This window comes from Agelaius phoeniceus, chromosome 6, assembly GCF_051311805.1.
Source record: "Agelaius phoeniceus isolate bAgePho1 chromosome 6, bAgePho1.hap1, whole genome shotgun sequence".
Lineage (NCBI taxonomy): Eukaryota > Metazoa > Chordata > Aves > Passeriformes > Icteridae > Agelaius > Agelaius phoeniceus.
In genome coordinates this window covers 23,615,872-23,631,582 of record NC_135270.1, presented here as the reverse complement: position 1 = coordinate 23,631,582, position 15,711 = coordinate 23,615,872, and the positions used below count along the sequence as shown (strand labels likewise).

At 44.8% G+C, this 15,711-nt stretch overlaps 1 protein-coding gene across 3 annotated transcripts in view; it reads right to left on the bottom strand.

The window, feature by feature from the left end:
- The window catches only part of TSPAN18 (tetraspanin 18), a 120,893-nt gene extending 106,373 nt beyond the window's left edge, over positions 1-14,520 (bottom strand). The window contains exon 1 of one of the 3 annotated variants that reach the window (XM_077180014.1): positions 14,362-14,520. The gene's annotated coding sequence lies outside the window, so the exon portion shown is untranslated. Of the gene's footprint in view, positions 1-13,832; positions 14,148-14,361 lie in introns of those variants that run through there. The other 2 variants (XM_077180011.1, XM_077180012.1) reach the window with 2 other exon arrangements.
- Positions 14,521-15,711: the final 1,191 nt, after the last annotated feature.

The following is a 15,711-nucleotide window of genomic DNA, read 5'->3' as shown; positions in this document are numbered from 1 at the left end:
AAAGCATAGGACTCAAGGAGTCACTAACTTGTTAAGGGCTATTAGGCATGATAATATGCTCTTCCCAAACACTATTTTAGGGGAAAATCAGTCTGAAAAACCAGTCTGTTCAGAGGAAAATGTTTGTTATGAACCCCAGCACACTTCTAAGGAAGTTTAACAGGCAAGAAGTTGACATTCCAAAGAAAGAGTAGCAGCGAATGCACTGGAGCACTATGAGGAAAAGAAGGTTCAGATCTCAGGGCCACCACCTGTAGTCTCCCACACTCTAATGCATATTCCAAACCATGAAATATTGACTATTTTGGCTGAAGTAAAAATTTCCCCACCCTTAACTCCATTCTTTCCTTAAAACTTCAGAAGCTCTTTATTTTCTATGAGAAAAAACCAATCAACCAAGCCTTGCCCCTAACCTCCTCCTGCAAAAAAATTCCAAACACCTCACAAATAGAGCTTCATTTACAGAGAAAAAGTTGTCCTATCCAAATTTAGTAAATGCACAATTAACACAGCAAAAAGAAGAAAAGGCCTTAGAAACATCACTGAGTTACTTGGGACATTTGGCTCCAAGAGCACAGCAAAGCAAATCATTTATTAGGGATAAATTTAGCTGGGAAAAATCTTCTTATGACACAGGAAATACTCCCTCCCAATTTTTTAAACATGAGCTATCTTTCCTAGGAGTAAAATTTGGATAGGTGTTATTCTGTTATTTTCTAGTGTGTTACAGGTTTCCCATAGTACCCTCAGCAAGTTATTTAGATTTCACTTACATCAGTAAAATGGGAATTCTCTGCCTCAAAAAGGTGCTACAAGGATACAAGCCATTTGCAACTGTGAGAGGTTCAGATAATGTGGACCACACAGACACTCAATAAACAAGTGGTAGATAATTGCTGTGACATGAAACAGAGAGGCTGCATCTGCCAGAAAATTTCTGAGCAACTGACTCATCCTGGTGGGCCAGTCTAGGATAGTTCAGATGCCTGCCCAATCTGTTCCTGCAGGCACACTGCTCTGCTTCATTATCCAGCAGCCAAGCTCTGATCTCTATCTCAGGGTGCACACACAACACCAAATGCTACCAGCACCACAAATCCTCCTTCAAACACATTTGCAGTTTTTGGAAGGGTGAGAAAATTACCTGCATCTGTTTCACCACCTCCTTGCTAGACATTAGTGTATCTGGACAAATCTCTGCTTCACTTAGGCAGAATTCATCTCAAGGAATAAAGCTCAGGGATAGCACAGCAGAAAGGGGAAAGGAAGAAACAAATCTTGTCTATGAAGAGTTACCTATGAAGCTACAGGACAGCCAGATTCAAGCAGTCTAACATTTAATCATATTCTATTTTAAAAAAATCTGTGTTTGGTCCTACTCCACACTGTTGCACTCCATAAAGAATCAAGGATTACAGGTGAAGATTGTAGCTTCTTGTTAAAGCACAGTCTACAGATGTAATCTTGTAGGAAGTTAAGGGGAACAGATTCACTATCCTAGTGCAGCCTGACTTTATTTCAACAGGACAAATGTAGAGTGTGGCTCAATCATACATCTAAGACCTCAGCTTGCTGGAACTATTTTCAGACTAACCTATTTTTTTTTCAATTCACCATCCCTGATTCAGAAGAAAGAGTGAAGTCTTACATCAATAGTTGCTTTTCCCAATAATTTAGGTATACTTAAAAATGGGCAGAATTTAGACATGAAATGGATGCAAATAGTCAGGTCATTCTGTGATGAGAAGATGCAAAGTGACTTTATAGGGCAAAAGGTGCAGTCCTTGAAAAGGCCTCATATTACAGCTATCATTGAGAGAACAGGTTCACAGTTGAAGGCTCTGAAGAAAGGTAGCAGCTTACCTTTTGTCTCAGTCTCTCTGGGAGCCTCTCAGGAGCCCTGGGCTAGTCCCGAGTCGGCAGACACTGGGGGGCAGCCCCAACACGGCCGACAGCAGGGAGACACTGTCTGTGTGTGCCCCGAGGGTACTGAGGGCACCTGGGCTGGCAGGGAGACACTCTCTGTGTGTGCCCCGAGGGTACTGAGGGCACCTGGGCTGGCAGGGAGACACTGTCTGTGTGTGCCCCGAGGGTACTGAGGGCACCTGGGCTGGCAGGGAGACACTGTCTGTGTGTGCCCCGAGGGTACTGAGGGCATCTGGGCTGGGCGCCTGTGCAGCACAAGAGACACCAGAGACATCGTTAGAAGAGAAAGGGCCGACTCTTTGCAGGGGTTAATCCAAGGTTTTATTAGGATTCCAAAGGAGCTCCTGCACCTCAGGGGCCTCCTGCCGAGAGCCGGGAGATGTACCAAGGTCACACTTAAAGGGAGGTGGAAACCAAAAGTAGAGAACATTTTACCAACCAATAAGTGACCCTAAGGGATGGGTACTGGGGGATAGACATATAGGACAGCGCATGGGGCAGGGCTTGGGGGGCTGACCCCTGGCCTCTGGCTGATCACTCGAGACTTGGACCGAAACTTCTGGATGGAGGGGATGGGATGCTGAGTGACTGACAGAGAGCCAGGGTGGGGGTTTGGGGATGATCTCATCCCGGGAGAGGAATAACACAGGTAAAGGGAGGGGGGTACAGTCTGGGATAAACCATTTGGGAAAAATATGGGGATACAAAACAAACTACTTCATAGTATTACAAAGTATAAAAACACACTACAACAAGTTTGTCTTTCTGGGGATCTGTGGAGTCTTAGCAATCAGCCTCCTAGAGGTTCCTTTAAAGGGTCCTTTGATGACTGTAACTAAAAGCAAGACCAAAAATCTGCTGTCATTTAGCCCTAGAGGTCTTAGACTTGATTAAGAGAAATATTTTCTTAGTTTTTTTTTATCAAAAACTTATTAAGATATTATTGTTATCTTATATTTTACGATAAGTATTGCCTGTTTATTACCAAAAAAAAAAAACAACCCCCCACCCCAAACCATAAAAGCAAGGCTTATGGTGTTTAAATTTATTCTTTCAAACACTCTGTATCTGGGGTCTGCATCTCTGCAGACAGACACAGTGGAGCGGAGCTCATCTCACATCCAGGACTGCTTTGACATTATATGATTTCCAGAGCTGGCTGTTGTGGATCCAAATGCTATGCTACTTCCAAAAAAACTGTATGGTAATCCTGGTTCTGATTTCCACCAGGTCAGGCCTTCCACTGCTGCTCCTGTGTGCTGTAAACACACCTTATGCCTCCTCATTTAACTTGAATGAAAAGAAGGGGTGAAACCAAAAGGGCAAGCTCAGACTCCTCATCCACCACAAGGTGAACACAAGTCTTCTTAAAACAGACTAGTGGAGGCCATCTGAGGATGAATTTGGCTTCCCTAAAACAGGAAACTTCCATTATTTAAACCTCAAGTACACAGCAAGGGCTCGGAATTTTTTGCCTTTAAGAGGAGTGTTTTGTCTTTCTCTATGCAATGAAGCTTCAACCTTCAGCCTTTTCCCCTCCCTCTTCTAAAAATGGCAAGAACAAAATACGAAGTAAAGGCAGAGTAGCATTCCCATATAATCAGAACTGGAGTGTGCACCTCAGTTTTGCAATCCCACCTTTTATAACAGAGGGGTCCCCTGAAAGGTCCCCTTGGCAGCCAAGCAGGACAGAGCACATCATGGTTCAGGGAGCTGAGCTGCCCTGGAATAACCAGGCTCAGGTCTTTGGTGGAACAGAGCACCCCACAGAGAACAAACACCCTCACTAAGCACACACCCAGCTCAGCTGAGGTCCCCTCTTGACTTTCTTCCTGTTATCTCCTTACTCTCCTAGGAGAATTAAGAAAGGATCAAGACAGGACTACTTTCTCCTCCTCTCTATAAAACACAAGGAAAGAAGAAATTGAAAGAAAGAGGCTTATTACTGAAACCATGTGCTAGCCTTGCCTTTGCTGGGCTCACTGCAATCAGATCAGCACTAGAGTGTTTCATGCTGTTCCAAGAAGCTCCTCTCTTGCCCCAAGCATTATTTTTCCTACCCTGCCCAATAACAATGGCCCAAACATAGCAGCAGTGTTCAGCTCTATTTTCCTTGGCTGCCCAAGTTAATTCTCTAATAATATTCCTCAGAGGCAGCAGTGGTTTAGGAGTTATATATCCTTGTACAGCCTTGACCCTGACAAAATACACCAGCAGTGCTTCAGGGTCAGTCTTTCCCCTCCTGTCACTGACAAGCTGATTGCTTTGCCAGGGACTTCAGGGATTCTTTGCTCCACTCTATAAGAGCACATCCAGGAGAGACAAAACCTGCAGAACCAGTGAGGAAAGACCATTGAAGAAGATGCAAGGACACCTGGATAGGAACTCAGTTTTTGGAGGGAACCATATTTTTTGAGATTTAAAATATTTTATTTTTATTTCATGTAGGGACAAAAACTTGGAATACAACTTGGAATTCTTCATACATAAACAGATCTGCTCTAGAACAGCAGTTCTGTGGTTAGGATTGGTATTTCTGGCATGTAGGAAACCTGCTTTCAGGACCCTGTTTTGGATTTGTGACAGCATAGGTGAAAACCCCAAACCACTTGGCTCCTGTCTGTTTTGACTAAGAAATTCTATCCTATATGCAAGAAATTCTCCCAAGGAGAACCAAGTGGAGACCAATCCTTTCCCACAAAGCAGTAATGCTTTCAGTAAATCAGCATCTTCTGCAGGCAAATTGTTTCCTTGAAGACTCCTAGCTAGTCCTAGCCTCAAGCAGCAACCAGTTGGTTTCTGCTGAAGACATAAGCCTGGAATTAACCCACCCAGCTGAGGCTGTGCTTAGGAACAGCTTGTCTCCCCTGAGTAGGGCCACTGCAACACGGTGTAGAAGAAGCAAATAAAGCTTCATAAAATTTGCCCTGCCAACTCAGGATTCTGTCTTTTTCTTCTACTCCAGTAGCTTGCATTGTTAAACAGAGGGAAGGAGGTATGGTAGGAAAACCTTGCGCTCTCTGTTCATGTTTACTTTATTCATTCCTTAGTCTGGGACTGTAAAAATGTTGCTGATATCCAAAAGAGCATGTGCCTGTATGTGTGTGGCAAAAGCTTTGGAGCCTGGACTGTACGTGATGTGGTCAATTTTACCCACCAGGGGCAGACAGCCTCTTTTTCTACTGTAGCTCTAAGGAGTAGTAAACCTGTCTCTACAAGGAATTCAAAGTAAACACAGTAATACCACAGATGTATCCCATAGTTTGTCTTGCTGATTTAAGACACTTCCTATGAAATGGCTTGAAAGAATCTCCAAAGGTGCAGTCTTCTTAAACTGTGTCCTCCAGAAAGAATGTGTTTCTACTTCTAAACACAGCATTTTTTGATGTGCAGTACAGGATTACCCTATATAGGTCACTGCCACTCCATGGAAACCTAGATAAATAGCTCTATTCCCACACTAAATTTTGTTGGCTTCTCTTCCTTTATTGCTAAGAATATTTCAACTGGAACAACATATTTGTGCCTTTGAGGTTCTCTGTTCCTGCTGCCACTTCCCCACCTGGAGCTATAATCCTACGCTTGTCACAAACCCAGCCACTGCTTCAGAACTTATTACAGCTACAATCTGCAGATTATAGCAACTTCTAATAGGGGATAAGCAGCAGGGAAAGGTGAGTTTAAGCTGCAAAGAACCTGCTGGTTCAAAGGGCCCTATTATTAATATTTATTATTTTTAAGCATTCATTGAGTGCTGTAGAAGATAAAAGAATGAATTGAAAGCAAGAACCAAGGAACCAAGTTTATACAAGACAAGAAAATGTGAAAGCTTAGAGAATAAGTGCAGTGTCTGGGGAGGAGGGGAGCCAAAGAAAAAGTAGTAACAGCAATAGGAAGAAAAGCCACACCTTTTATCAGCACAATGTTCCTAGCATTAATAAGTATGAAGAGAATTAAAGAATTCTTCAGTGTCTAATCAGAACTGCTGTCCATAGGGGACCTTCTGAGCATTATTACAAGGCATTGGCATATCTTTAAAGAATGGAGCTTTGATCATAAAAAGCAAATGTGTGGAGGAGAGGGGGGCTGCAAAAACAGCAAAAGGAAATGCAACTGGTGTTAGGGAAGAATCCAGCCCTGGACGGGTGCTTTAAAAAGCTCCAAATAAATCCATTTAGATTTTGTGTAAATGGTTAGAATGAGGCATAATTCTCACTCATGTCCCTCCATTACAGGGATACGTCCCCTCTTTCCCACAAACCCTTTTTGCCTGTTGCCAAAGGTCTCCCAGCTGATACTTCTCTTCCCTAACAAAGATGCAAGCTCATGGCTTACACCATTTTAAACCTTCACACTTTCAAACAACAACCCACAATGCTTCACAGTTCCAATGCACTTTAGCAAGATTAGCTAACAAGAACGTTCATCATACCCACTGCTGAGGGTACTGTCTTCATTTTCACAGCTGGTGAAACAGATGCTCAGAAAAGCAATGCAACTTTCCCACAGCTAAGGAGTGTGTACAGCAGGCTGATGTTAGGAATGCTGGCATTCACCCACCTCAGTTCTGAGCACTAAAATCCGTGATAGCGCTTGGGAGTGAGAGTCCAACCCCCCTCCCAAAGCCCTCTGCTCCCCAAGGCTAATGCAGAGCTTCAAAGCACTTCCCAAAGAGCATCACATTACAGAAATACTGTAAGAAATCCTCTATAAACTGAAACTTGGAACTATCTGCAGCAGCATTAACAAAGAAAATTAATGTTTTTAAACTAACTCTGACTCTTCTCCTGCCAAACCTTCCCCACTGCAGTATCAAAATATGAACACATAAACTGAAAAGCCTGAAACCTTCTGCTCCCTTCAGCACAGTGAGGAGATAGAATAAGACTTCCAAGAGACTGGCTGGATTAACAAGATTTTTTCTTTTGTTTTGTGTCTTCTCTGGTTTTTTTTTTCTTAATCGCATCAGAATGCTGTTCCTGACTGATGTTTCCCTTAACATTTAAAAGAAGAAAAACAGTTCCTAATTAACAAAGCATCACTGTAAGCTGAAATCCTTATCAGTTTTGCAGGTTTTTTCCAATCCTATGAACCTAGAGTGATTTGTCACATCAGCAAGGTATTACATTGTCAACTCTCAAGCTGCCAAAGCAAAGAGATCTTTTGGTGCTTCGAGCATTGTGCCTCAAGCACTTCCAGAATTATCTCTCAGTTTTTCCTGTAACTTATTCTGAAAAACAGCTTAGTGTAACTCTAGAAGATTCATGTTACATGCCATATTCCCATCAGAAAGAAAAGTTTTGTTGATCAACACAAAATAAGCGTCTCAACTTAAGCAGCTTTGAGAATCCCCTCTGACATTAACAGGAAAAAAAGGCAGTCAGCAGTTTAAAAATACATCATATCTAAAGTTCACCCTTCTCAATGATATTCTGAGACATTCAATCCTTTATTTGCCATCATTTCTCAAACATGTCCATGTTGTACCCAAGACATTATTATCACCATAATGCTCCATCAATTTTTATCAGCAATACCAACATTAAAACACATTCCAGTTTCAAATTACCACAGAAATAAACACATCAACAGTGACAGTGACTCCCATTCCAAAATCCACTGAATTTCCATTCAGTGGAAATCCCATTGTCTCATTTATACTGGCAACAAGTTTTGAGGACTTCATCTGAAAGATGCCCACAGGTCCCAAAGACTTCCATGGGAAACATGTTCTCAGCAGGCCTGAGAAATCAGTCCAGTACAGGCACAAGATCCCTCTGTACAGGAAGATCTGGTTTATTTTCACTCCACAAGAAAATGAGATGTGCCAAGAACAAACTCTATCATTGCTTTCCCAGCATAGAGTGTTCCAGTTCAGTGCCCTGTGAGGTCCGTGTCTCATGAACAGGCAAAATGCCAGTCAGTTCATTTGGGCCATTTTTCCTGAAGAAGTGTAGACATCATAATTTAGTGCAATATTTATTACTCTAGAACACTCTCCTCATAGACTGTCTTACACTGAGCTTTCTGTAAGGAGTAAATATAGTAACTGTTTCCATAATAATGTTAAAAATACCCCAACAGATTAAATTCAACAGATGAAACAGGGCCATAAATACGTATGTCTAACAACATGACCAAAATCACCCTTCTTCAAACTGGGCATTGGGCCATGAAAAGAAAGCTGCTAGCATTACAATTTCAGTGTTGAGCCTTAGGAGCAGCACAGAGCTGCAGAAACAGTCAGTACAGTAATCATGCACAATATACAGAGCCCGAGCTGCAGCCAGGGCCTCTAAGCTCCTGAGCCCCTGCCAAGCTGTGCCACTGACCCACAGTCAACAAGTCACCATACGGTCCCATACCCCATTCCAGCCCTCTGTCCTGTGGGCTTTCCAGACATCTGGGATGGCATAAGATGTGTTTAAAGCTGTTTACAGCTCAAGTGAGGAGCCTGAGAAAATATAAGGGCTGTTATTAACTCTGCTGTACTACACAACTTTTCACATTAGCAGTTTGGTTTGGTTCCACCTCCCTGGAACCAACAACCACTGTAAGGTTTATTTCCTGACAGTAAGACCACAGCAACAGCAGTAAGGAGGGTACTGGTTATACTGCTTCCAGAAGAGTAATCAGGGCAAACTGCAGATCACACTGCACCACAGATGACCCAACAAAGTCCTTCTCTAACACAGCCATGCACCAACTAGATGAGGGCAAGAAAAGCAGGAATAGAGATGAACTAAACATGGTTGATCAGAAGCTGAGCTACTAAGCAAACTAAAACCTAAACCCTAATTCACATAATAATGCAACATTTTGATTACCAAGTCATATCAAGCACACAGATGAAATTCAGTTTCAGCACTACTTATTTCATCAAAAAGCATCCTCTCTTTCTGCCTGAAGTGATAGACTGGTCTAAAAAAAATCTGAACTCCATTTGAGTTTAAAAACTGGCTCTTCTACAGTGATTTTAATTTATTTCTCAAGAAACAAGAAATCCATTTTAGACCAGGCTTATTTAGTAAATACATAGCAAAGGGAAGATCCTGATAGCAATAAATGAATAAATAAAGCCTAAAACACAAGAACCCCGGGAGACTTATCAGTCATTGGAGTCCTTGTTGGAAGGACTACACAGACAGGGAGATTCCTGTGCAGAAAAAAGATCCTTACTAAAAACCCATGACAGTCAGAACCCCACTTCCAACACCTCTGAGGACAATGACAAGATACTGGTTATGGTTTTCTTTGAAATTAACTTGGTGGGGATAGATTGACACCACATGACTACTCTCAATTGTCATACAATATTTGCTGCATATCAGTCCACCAGAAAAGAAGCATTCAGATTAGGCACTTGGTCACCCAGAGCCTCCTGTATCAAGACACCTGCAGAGGCAATCCAAATCCAAAACACCCTGCACACACACAGCTCACAAGGACGGTGAGACTCTCTGCCTCTAGCTCTGAGGAAGACCAGTGAAGGGCAGCCCATTGGTAAAGAACAGAAGGTGGCAGAGGTGCAGAAGCAAATCCCATTGTAAGAGCAAAACATCTTTATAATAGCTTGTTTCTTTAAATTTTATCTGTGCAAAAATAAATGAAAACATGCTGACAAACTGGTTTAGCAGATGGTGTGGTTAACACAAAAAGATCAACGCACTGCCTTCCTATAGCCACTTCTTTCAGTCTCAGAAGATTTACATTGCATTAGCCCATGACAGATATTTACCAATGCAGAAATGATAAACAGCAAAGCAGCTGTTAAATGCTCCAAAACAAGAGATTGGATGGGGAAGAGACCCATGGACTGTTTGATGGGCACTGAATTCACCTGAGTCCCCTGAAACTCCCAGGGTATGGGTTAACTCATTCACCAGTTTGGAAGTTCAAGACTGAAAGAACAGTGAAAAGAAAATCAGAAATGTAGGTGTAGGGGAAGGAATGGACACAAGTGGAATGCTGAACTGTGCAGTCATGAGCTAAGGTAGGACCAAACAGAATCTGGCTGCCACATCAGTTACCAGTGAGGCAGCAGTGACCATCTGAAAGCTAAGCTCTGGCCCTGGATATATTCTTATATCATCTTATGCCATCCCAGATGTCTGGAAAGTTACTATATTTACTCCTTTCAAATGAAATATAATTAAGATATAAGAATATATTTACTATATTCTTATATCATCTTATGCCATCCCAGATGTCTGGAAATTATTGTATTTATTCCATTCAAATGAAATATAATTAAAGCCCAATCATCTTCCCAGTGCTGAGAAGTGGACAGTGTGAAGGGAAAGAACAACACAAAACATTAAAGTTTTAGAAGGAATAAGGAGCATGACAAAGAATGGAGTTGTCTGTACTGATTTTTCTGTGCAACTATTTTCTTCCTTCATTTGCCACTTCCAATTAAAATTAATAATTATTTCCAGGAGGAAAAAAAAAAAGGAAGAAAAGGAGAGAACACATAAGAAGCAGCTTAAAAGGGAATGAGCACTTTCAGATCTGAAACAGCTCATTTCTATGCCTCTTGAGGGAGAAACACACAGGCTTTGCCCTCTCATGCAAATACACTGCTTGCTTTTGAGTCATTATTTTAAAGTGACAACTAAAGACCACCCCTTCCCAAAACAAGTCACTTTCAACTCTCAGTGTACCACTTGTGGGGTTTTCCCCCCTGTAAAAACCAAGAAAAATGGATCTATTTTATTGATGTCAATTATTAATTTAAACAAACAAACAAATCATACTGAAATGAGTCAAAAATCCTTGAGAAAGTAAAAGCAGCGATTGTCTCGCAAGAGTATTCCCAGACAAGGACTGCTTCAGCAGCCTCACAAGGTTAGAAAGGAGTATAGATATCCATCTGTTTTAATTATAACTCCCAAACAGACCTCAGACCTACTACCACCTCATGCAATGACTCATCTTCAAGATGTCAAGAACTATGCACTACCTCAGGAAACTCTTTAAATACAACTTGGACCACCATCTGCTTTTTTTAGATACCTCAGGCCCCTCAGGCCTCAATTTTGTAGCATCTGAACTTTTCTTTTCAAGTCCTTCCTCTCCTCTAAGACCTACAGGCCCATAAATCCAGTAGCTTCTGTCCCCAGAGCTGTTGTGCCTGTTTTCCTGCAGCCTGGTGAGAACAGACAGGACTCAAGATAATTAAATAAAAACACAGGAACTTCATTATTTATTTTAAAGGAAAATGTGTTTTCTAGGAAGAAAGTCCTTTAGTTGGGCAAATCTGTAAGCTGTTTATCAGCTTAAACTCATTATCTGTCCATATGGTCTTAGCACTGTGGTTTGAAAAAAATGGGCATGCACTAGCTGATGAAATGTCATCTGCCCTTATGCCAGAAACTACTATTTTTTTCATTGACGTCAAATTCGGATCCTTGCCACGAGTGAAGGGCTACCATAAGCACAGTCATAATATTTTAATTATGAAATGATCTTACAGAAGGCAGCAAGGAAGGCAGGGGCAATGCAAGAAAACTCATTCACGAAAAATACAAAGTCACTTCATTCACATTTTGCCTCTGTTCTAATTCTTTTTGTTTGGGGAGGTGGGGTGCAAAGAGAGCAACCTAGCTTAAAAAAAAAAAACAACCAAAAAACAACAGGCAAGGGAATGAGATGCTAAAGCCAATAAACACACATCAAAGCATGAGATGGCTCTGCTTCAACTGCCTACAGTATTCAACCTGGGATAGATTAAGGCAAGACAAAAGGTGCTATGAGGGAAAATACTGCCCCTAGAGCAGTGCAGACCATCTCCCTCACTTGCTCAGCCCTAATAGTGAGACCCCAGCCAGCTCTGCTGCACTGAAAGAGGCAAGGGCACATGATAGGCCTAGCTTTGCAAAAACCCGTATTTGTCCCCCGTGGTCTGCTGTTGTGATTTGAAGCCCTTCCCACTCCCCTGCTGAGGCGCTGCAGAGAAGCAGGAGCTGGGTTTATTGATTCTGTGAGTCACAATTAGCCGTGGGACACACGACCAAAGGTTTAGCACAGGACATTAAACCTGACTGAGCTGTCAACTCGGTTATTCCAAGGAGAGAGAAACAAATTGAAGTCACAGTAACAGATGTTTCTCATGTTTTATGAACTGCAATATTATTACTAGTTACAGACACACTTTCTGCCTTTTAAAACAGACCTGCAACGCTGTGCGTGTGAAATTATTTGAACTAACACACAGACAACTTGGCAAAGGACTTACAGATAGCATTTTCTCACTCACACAATGATTCCCGTTTCCCTTTTGCCTAGCCCCACCCTGAGAAGTAGAATAGATGTTAAAGCAGCCAAAAATGAGATCACGACAGGATAGAGTACTTCGTTGCCATCATCTGCGACGAGGATGCGAACACTCTAACCCCTCTCCTCTTTTGTGAGAAACACACTCAGCCTCTTCTCGGTTTTCCACTGTGGGGAAATTAACTTGCTGGGATCGTTCTGAGTTTTAAGGGAGCCTGGAAACTGAAGACTGGTGTTCTTCCCAGGATGTCTTATCCTTACACCTTAGGGGCAATAAAGGGATTTCCCCATAATTTACAAAGGAAATCTGAAACAGCCTGCGAGCGCAAACCACCCCCGAGCCCATGCTGCCCGTCCGTGTGGAGGAGCGAGCGGAGGGGCGGCCGGGCTGGCACGGCACAGCGAGAAAGCCCTCTCGTGGAAAGCCTCAGCATCAGCCACCCGAGCCGCCCCGGGCCCGCTGATCGCCGCTCCCCCGGGCTCTGCCGTCCGCCCCTTCCCCAAGGAGCAACTCCGCGCTCACCTGCGCATCTCGCAGGCTTAAACAGCACACAACGCGGGGAGCCGGGCGACTTGCGGCACAGCTCTGCCTTGCAGAAAGGGTGGAGATTTTGTGTGGATTTTGCTGGCAGTCTGCAACATCTCAGAGAAGTTAAAGCTCTTCCTTTCTCCTCACCCCGCTACGCTTGAATTCGTGGCAACTGTATCACATGGTGTTTTAGCTTGCGCCAACAAAAGCTGTACCTCGGCCACAACAAATACAGAAACATTAACTGCCTTCCAAGGAGGGTCAAACATTCGAATCATTTTAACATACTATAAAAATACTTCAGTGAAAGCAGATGATAAAGAAGCGCATATTTACATTATGCTACACGGTCGAATTTGAAAGATTCTCCCCAAATTACAAAAAAAAATAAAGAATGTACCTATTTCTCCAAATGACATCCCTACCGTTTGCTCTGTTTCTATAGTTTTGTGACAGAACAACTACTGCTCCTTACAAAAACCACCGAGTATCAAAATAAGCATTTTACCGGTAGAATCCATCAAACACTTGCATACATCCTGTTGAATTAAGACAACTCTTTAACAACTCCAACTTTTTACCCACTAGCAGAAGTCCGAGGCGAGCCCATGGTCACAATTAGCATGCACCCTGTCAGGCACACAATCGTCTCCAGCACACTTCTGCCCAACCAGCTTTGGTAGCCACTGGCTATTCAGTGAATTATGTGCCTAGAGTCTATTAACTGTGTCCAAATTTGCTCTTATTATAGAAATACAAACAGTAATCAGGCCGAGCTTACTAATTGCTGAGAGAAGTGCTAGAGAAAAAAAAAATTATTATCAAACATACTTCACAGAAAACCACCCAAGTACAACACACATGAAAATGCTATTTACTCATTCACTACAACCTTTAAATACAAAAGTTACGACAAAACTTGAAGTGCCCAGTTCAGCTTACCAAACCCCCATGTGGTACCTCGCTAACATGCTGCAGCTACAAATCTCTATTAAAGAGCGGGCATTGACCCAGGGTAGCGGGATGGAAGATCAGCAAAGTGTGAAAGGGAAAAATTCCTCCCAGCCCAGGCTGAAGTAAAAAGCACGGGGAACCGTCCCACCTTCCTCATCCGAATTTCGGGGGCGGTGGCACACCCCAACACGCGACAGACGCAGCGCAGGGCGCTCCGGGCACAGCCCCCGCGCTCCCCGGCTCCTCCGCTCGTCTTGACCGTAAGAGGGATCCCGGAGGAAGAGGTGTCGGGCGGAGGCAGCAGAATACAGAAACACCGAGGACAGGCTCTGAGGCTCCCCAAGACGCTCCCGAGGCCCGACCCCGGAGAGGTGTTACCAGCGGGGCGAGTTCAGCTGGCTGGGGCAGCCGGGGCGCCCTCCCCCGGCTCCCGTGCCGGCGGTGCTGGCGGGCGGGCTGGGCTGGCTTCTCAGCCCCACAAACTTGCACGCCCAGCACCCCGGGCAGTCACGGCACTCCCGCACACCCTCCCCGCCCCGAGGGAACGGCGCAGCGGCGGGGTGGGCGAGCAGCCCCCCGTGGCACCCCCGAGCGCCCCGGGGCACGGCAGGGCGGTGGGCGCCGAGCCGGAGCGGCACCGGGGCCGCGGGCAGCGAGAGGGGAGCCCCGCCCGTTACCTGGCGGCTCCGGCGGCGACTCCCGCGGCGGCGGCTCCGGGCACGGACCGGCCGGACCGAGCGGCGGCGGCGGCTCCCGGCAGCGCTGGGCTCCCACTGCCGTGCGCGCCCCGTGCCCGGCAGCCGCGGAGCGCCGGAGCCGCCAGCGCAGCCGGCTCCACCTCCCGGCCGTGCCCCCTCCTCCGCCCCCGCCCGGCCCGGCCCCGGCCCCGGCCCCTCCGGCGGGGCGCGCCCCTGCCCGCGCTCCGCCGCTCCCGCCCGTGCCTCTCGTCTGCCTTCTCCTTGGCCGGAAAACTTCCCGGGTGCCCTCGGCAAGGGCAGCCCGGGGTGACTCGTCCCTCCCGTACCGTGCCTCGGCCGTTCGGGGTGCAGGAATTCCGGCCCAGGGGCAGCTTAACCTGGGACCCGAGAGCAGCCCTGAGCCCGCTGAGGGGGCAGCAGGCACCGGTGGGAAAGAGAGTTGCCTACTCCTCGTCTGCAGGGTGACCCCGGTAACATCCAATGGGCTTCTGATGCACCGGGGGGATCCTTGGGACGCAAAATGAGGAGACCAGGGAGGTGGGAGAGAGGTCACTCGTGTACCGCTACCTCAGTGAGAGCTGCTGAAATGCCTTCAAAGATCTGCCGGAGAAACTTCAAAGGATGACGCCGAGAGACTGGGAAGCCTTTCCAAAATGCATATCAAACCAAAGGAAGAGCCCATGTTTGCAACATGGGAAAAGCCTAAGGAAATAAGGCTTGTGCCGTTGTGTGGTGTGTGCTGTGTGTGCGTACCAATAACTTCCGAGCCTGTCAAAAAATTCAATAGCATTTGACAGCTACAAATTCCATAGAAATAGATAACTGTCTAGAAGAGGTCATCTTTTTTACTGCTCTTGCACATAGACTGACTGTATTTCAAGTCCAACAGCATCTGACAAGGGAACCCACAAGGGGATTCATTTCAATTATCCCCTAGGAAAACTACTCTTCACTATTCCTAATACTTAGAAGGTCCTTACCGGGTTGGAGCAAAAGAAACTGAGAGAGTAAAAAGAGTGCAGAAGTAACCCTGCTACTCTTAATAACAATCAATAGCTCAGGATTAGTAAATTGGACTTTGGTAAATTGGACATTACATCCTTATATAACAACAGAGAGAACAGTCCTACAAGGGCCAGATCATGCAAGTGATATACAGATGTGTCCTGGTGCTGATAAGAAGTCCTGCTTATCTCATGATGCTTTGCAAGATGAGGGATGCAGATTTGCACCCTCAAAGCTTAGCAGAAGAACAAGAGACAACAGGAATGTCTAACAGTGCAATGCAAGGGAAAAATAGATGTGCCAGCATCCCTGCATAATCTCTGC